A 6226-nucleotide genomic window follows, 5' to 3' on the forward strand; every position below is an offset into this window, starting at 1 on the left:
TACCAGAGAAAGCAATTCAAGCATGGGAATGTTGAGCTGAGGACTGCCTACCACATCTCTCTTCTGCCACAAGCCCAAACTGCACAGCTTCCCACCCACAGTCTATGGGGATAAACAGGGAAGCCCAGACTCGGTGGGGGACGTGAGCGTGCCATGAAGAGAAATGATTTCCATCAGAAACTGAGCAAGAATTTGAACCATAATCTGTGGGTTCCCCTAGAAAGTTTGCCTCCCAAATATTCTCTATGAATACCAGAAGACCCAGTGGTCTCCTGCTGAATTTCATTTGTCCTGTTGAACTCATTGATTTGGGAGGATATTTTAAAAGACTCATCTGCCAAGGTCTTTGGGCCTTGCCAGACCACGAGTCACTTTTGTTTAGATGATCATTATTCATAATTTAGAGGTCATTCCCATTATAGGAAGGAGTAAACCAAGAGAATATTTATAGAGTTGTGCCTCATGGTACGATCATTTCATAGTATTTACAGATATACAAAATCCCTTAAATCAATTTATACATGTCAAAAGAGAAATTTGGCAAAATGAATTATTTGCGGAATGGTTGCATTGTTTCTTTTCTGTTTTCAGTCTTTGGGTTTGCCGTCATGTTGGCACAAACAGTGAATTCTCACTTGTCACACCTTGAAACAGACAAGTGGTATGATTTCCAGCATTTTAACGCTTTATGTTCTTCACCCCCTTTCCTTAATTTCTGTCTGTCCCACATCTGTACTCCTTTTCTGCCTGGTATCAATGGATTTGTTGAGAGGGGTTGGTGCATTGCAAAATGCCTACTGTTCTGCATTTTCTTCTGACTGTTGGGTTGCCAGTTGGGGGAAGCGAATAGCAGAGGGGACTGGATGCTTCTGTAGAAGCTTTGGCTCTCTGACCTTGGTAAGAAGGGACGTGGGCGGAGATGAGGATAGGAAGAACTGAGCGATGGGTGTTGGCAAATTATTAAAGGTCCCAGGACAGTTTGGGGGCCAGCGGAATATTTTTGGCAGAAATCAACTTTCAAAACCCATTTATAAGACTGACTTCATTCACTCCTAAAATATGTATCATGTCTACATTAGGTAATAGATATACAAAAGGAGAGAGGCTTCACAGAGAAGCTTTGAGCCGGGACTGGGAGAATGAGTCAGATTTCTATAGTTGGAGAAACGAATTGCAGCCAGAAGAAGAAGCAGACCCGGAGGCACAGAGCCCCAACATTCTTGGCATTTAAAGAAATATTGAGCAGTATTAAAAGGGAAATTGACTGGGTATCTGTGAAATCCAAAGGCTTCTGTCTTTGGCCAAACCAAGGCCCATAAGGAAGAACAGTTATATGAATGATAGTTTTGCTCCTTGCTCAGCCCCTCCTGTCCCAGCCAAAACAATGAACAAGTTCCTTTTATTCCTCTAGCCCTTGCTGATCTCTCACCTCCTAAAAATACTTACGCACATGATGACACACACGCCATACACAAGTATGTGTGCGCGTGCGTGCACGCACGCACGCACGCACATACTGCTTTGTACTATTGACCTGCGCGACTTACACATTTTTGTCACTGTAGTAAGAGACGAGCTTCTTGAAGACAGACATCAGTAACCATCTGTCATCCAACTGTAAACTCCACAGTCTCAAGCAGTTTTAGGCAAGCATACACTTAATAAATATTTGGTAAGTTGAAGTGAATGAGATCAGCTGGCAGGATAAGACGTTGTGTATGTAAAGCTTTCCCTGGGGCTTCTTAGATTTGTATTCATGACTTTGTTCCCAAATATACAGAAGACTGGTGGGAAGCGGGTGTAATCCTTTGTCTTCGTTCAAAAGCAAAAGAAGAAGACTAATGAATACTGAGCGTCCTCTAAACATTTTACTTGCACGCATTTCATTTACTTAAAAGTTTCCCCATGTTAGGGACCAGAAAACTGAGGCTCACGAAGGGACAGCAACTTTAAGGGCCACACAGCTGGTCTGGAAACCGGCTTTACACCCACATCTGTATGATCCCAAGGATCCTTGTTTCCTTAGGCTCTGTGCCTTCCTCCATGCTTCCTGGGAATCTGAGCAGTCTTGCATTTTGCTAAAATGAAATTCCTGAAGTTCCCCTTTTAAAATGAAAGGTTTTATCTCCATTCACAAAAAGAAAGAAGAAAAAAAAAAGAAAAAAGAAAAAAAAAAGAAGAGAAAGAAAACTTCCTCTGACCAATGGAAAAAATAATCCATTGCTTTGCTTACTGGCAAAAGGCCCAATCTGTGGGCCAGGCTGTGAAAGAGAGGGAGAGAGATTCTCATGGAAAGAGGCCCCTCCACCCACTCATATTTGTGTTTCTCTGAGGTTAACCCAGGGCCCCCACCACCGCCCAGCACATCACTCTGGTGACTGTTCCCACCATCAGCATCCAGATAGTATAGAGGGCTGAGGCATTAGAATCTTATCACCCCTATTAAAAGATAAAGCCTAAAATTCAACCCTTATCAATATAAGCTTTATGCGCTCCATTCAGCGCTTTCAAGGAAAGCAGACTAAATGTTTCTGTTTGCTGCTCAAGTTAGACGAGGCAGCATTGGCCTTGCCAGTGCAGCCTTGAAAAGGGTAATTAAAAACACAGTGGCATGCTTTGTTTTGATACTGGCCAGACCTTCTCTTTAGGAAATATATGGTAATAAAAATGGATGATATGGGAGTAAAAAAAAAAAAAGAAAGAAACAAAATCAACGTCTTTTCTCAAAGTCAACCAGATGCTCTGTGAAAATCCATATTTCTTCCATGAAAACTGTTCACAGCTGCGTTGTGATCTCGGCCCCATATAGCTCATCTTCCTGTGCATTCATTCATTCATTCATTCACTCCTTCGATAAATGTTTTGTCCATAAATCTGTATTGCACTAGCCACTGAAATATAAACCTGAATGAAACAAGACCCTTCCCTTGGGAGAGGAGAAGATAAGGGATGCAAACTGAGAATTATTTTGGAAAGGATCTTAGTCTACCTCTGCACATTTAACTCGCAGCACAAGTGCCCTGCGCCCTGCTGCCCTGCCACTGAAATGCTTTCCGACTCTGTTCTCCCACCATATGGAGGACTAGCAGCTTCACAAGTGTGCCGTCTCTTCTCCCATCAAGATGTGCCCACTGTTTCTCCTTTTTCTATTGGCCTGCTACCCTACCCTCTGTTTCCAGTTAATTTTTACTCATCCTTCAAGGTTCAGCTCAGATATCCATTTACTCAAAAGCTATCAACAACATCTTCTCCCCATAGTTGAGGTGTCCTTCCCATCTCCTCCCAGAACATCCTTAAGTTTCCCCAACAAAGTCTTGGCATACTTCACGTTGCAACTATCTGTATATGCTTCTTTCCCCTCTACTATATCAAGAAAGCTAAGAGGGAAACGGGCATGTTACAATTGTTCTGGAGCAAAATGTCCAAAATATAGTTCAATGTTCAGTAAATGTGGAAAAAAGAAATTGTTTTTGTATTTGGTCAGTTTTGGGCTAAGGGAGCAGATGGGGTCAGGGAAGGCTTCACAGGAAGGACTATTGAAATAAATCTTGAAGAATTAACATGAATTCATCAAATGGACAAATTGGTAGAAGAACTTTCCAAAGGGAACAGCACATGCAAAGAAATAAAGAACAAAAAAGTAAATTTAATCAATGTTAAGTATCCCAATGTGGCTAGGGTATAGATTAATAAGTGGAAAAATAGCAGGAGATGAGGTTGAAGGCTTTGACTCTAACAAGTTGGCATTGTTTCCTATAGGCTTGCAATAGAGAATGTGTTCCTACTGTTTCTCCCTGCCAGCCCATCCACCTAAGATCATTCTCATAGTGTCCTAACACCCACAACACAGCATGAAAAGCAAATCTAGTCTAGGAAAAATGGTCTATATTTTATTCTGAAGCCAAAGATACAACTTTGGGTTATTCACTGTTTTTGATTATCCATGTTCCTACTCAATTCCGGCAGCATGGGGAATGATGGAATTTATTAAACAAACAACTGTTGTTTAGGCTCTGCCCTGAATCAGATCAATGGACACTGGGGGCACAGACATGCACCCTTCAAGAAGAATTTTCGCAGGTAATTTGACCATGCACGAAAATTGAAGACTACCTAAGAAACTGGGGCCATGAGGACACGGGCTCTCTGAATCATCGTCCTATCATTTGTCTTCACTGATGTGCTAGTTACTTTAAATTAATGGGTTTTGAGGCTTACGAAGTGACACGTTTTTCTCTTGCTTACTTTTTGTTCCCAAACTAGGTTTTAACACAACCCATTTGATATATTAAAAGGCTGAGTGAGAGAGAATGCCAAGGTCAGAGCAAGCAAACGTCATCTTGGGAACTAAAAGATGGATGCCCGTTCAAGGGAGATGTGATCCTCTTTCTCATGTTGGTGAAGAGCCGTTAGACAAACAAACCATGGAGCAAGTGCAGAGGTGTTGGACTGGGCACAATCTGCTAATGTGCTGATCACTGACGGACATCAGCCAGCTGGCAGGCAAAGGCTCCAGTCTCAAGGGAGTACCTTACACTCAACTCTTCCTCAACAGAGACCGCTACCCTCTTGTATAGTCAAGGACACTGCTCACCAAATCTTCCTCCATAAGTTAAAGCTAAACTTTAAATACATCTCTTATTGTCACTTGTTCATCCAATCCCACATTTAGGAACATCTGATATGTTTGCAATATTCCATAATTTTTAACTCTAATCAGAACAAATGACTGCATTGGTTCTGTTGAAGTAATTAAATAAGGAAGCCATGAGACTTGGTGGCTCTCGTGCCTTGGTCATCTAGGTAAGCAAACCAAAACCTAGACCAGAGCCAATTCCCATACAGGCACATATATCAGAAAAAATGAAATTTAACAACAGCCAAACACAAACAGCCAACTAGGCTTTCCCAAATAAGGCAACCACTTCAGTTATAGGCAATCAAATGATTTCCTTGCTTTGCTTCCACATGTGCTCTATAAAGCCTTCTCCTAGCTCTTGTTGGTGGAGTGCTCCTAACCACTTCCATTCTGGTACTGCCCGATTCAAACTAATATTTGTTCAAATAACTCTTGAGAATTTTAATTTACCTCCGTTTAGCTTTTAACAGTATAATATTTGCTACAGAACCCATCAGGGAAATGCAAATCACAACCACAATGAGATACTACTCCACACCCAAGAAAACGGCTAGAGTCAAAAATACAAATAGTAACAAGTGTTGGTGAGAATGTAGATAAGTTGGAATCCTTATCCATGGTTGATGAGGATATAAATCTATAGCTACTTTGAGAAACTGACAATTTCTCAAACTTTAAACATAGTTAGCAAGGGATCCAGAAATTCTAGATATAGATATATCACTAGAGAAATGAAAGTGCGTGTTAACACAAAAACTTGTACAAGAATATTCACAGAAGTGGTATTCATAATAACCAAAAAGTAGAAACAAACCTAAGTGTCTCCTCAACTGAAGAATAGACACACAGAATGTGGTATAGCTGGAGAATGGAATATTATGCAGACATGAAAACAGGCTGCAGCGTGGATGGACTTTGAGAGCGTTATGCTAAGTGAAAGAAGCCAATCAGACAAGACCACATGTGATTCCATATACATGAAATGCCCCAATAAGCAAGTCTGTAGAGATAGAAAGTAAACTAGTGGCTTCCTAGCCTAAGGGGGAGGGATGGTGGGGGAATCTGGGAAGTGACTGCTAATGGGCACAGGATTTCTTCTGGGAGTGATAAAATGCTTTAAAATGGATTGAGGTGATGGTTGCACAACTCTGAATAATACTACAAAACACTGAATTGCAGACTTTAAACAATAAACTAAAAGCATAGCATACATAACATGTAGAGTTGTCAGCTCACTATGTTGGACACCAGAAACTAGGAGAACATTGTGTATCAACTATGTGCCAATAAAAAATTAAGTTAAATTAAATTAAGAAAAAAAAACTAAAAGAAAGTTATGAATTTAAAAAAATATGAGTAAGGAATAGAACAGAATATTTAAGTTCAGCTCAACCAATGAAGCAAGGATCATGGAGTCGCCATAGATAAACATGATACTGGCCCCCTCCACTCCCCTGCAAAGGAGATCAAGGACCCTTGCTCTTTCTCACTTTGTTTCTCATTGTGGCCAGCCTTGAAGATGCAATACCAGGTTTCAACAACCCTCTCAGTCAGGTGTTCCTTCAACAAATGATATGAGTAGAGGGA

At 40.9% G+C, this 6226-nt stretch overlaps 1 long non-coding RNA gene across 1 annotated transcript in view; it reads left to right on the top strand.

Annotated features, from left to right (window-relative positions):
- Positions 1 to 4874, top strand: part of LOC141374589 (uncharacterized) — a 14099-nt gene extending 9225 nt beyond the window's left edge. The window contains exon 3 of the long non-coding RNA XR_012381603.1: positions 4264 to 4874. This is a non-coding gene — a long non-coding RNA (uncharacterized lncRNA). The remainder of the gene's footprint in view (positions 1 to 4263) is intronic.
- The last annotated feature ends 1352 nt before the right edge of the window (positions 4875 to 6226 follow it).

Source organism: Callorhinus ursinus, unplaced genomic scaffold (assembly GCF_003265705.2).
Source record: "Callorhinus ursinus isolate GAN/ISIS: 27379988/994484 unplaced genomic scaffold, GSC_fseal_2.0 scaffold19, whole genome shotgun sequence".
Lineage (NCBI taxonomy): Eukaryota > Metazoa > Chordata > Mammalia > Carnivora > Otariidae > Callorhinus > Callorhinus ursinus.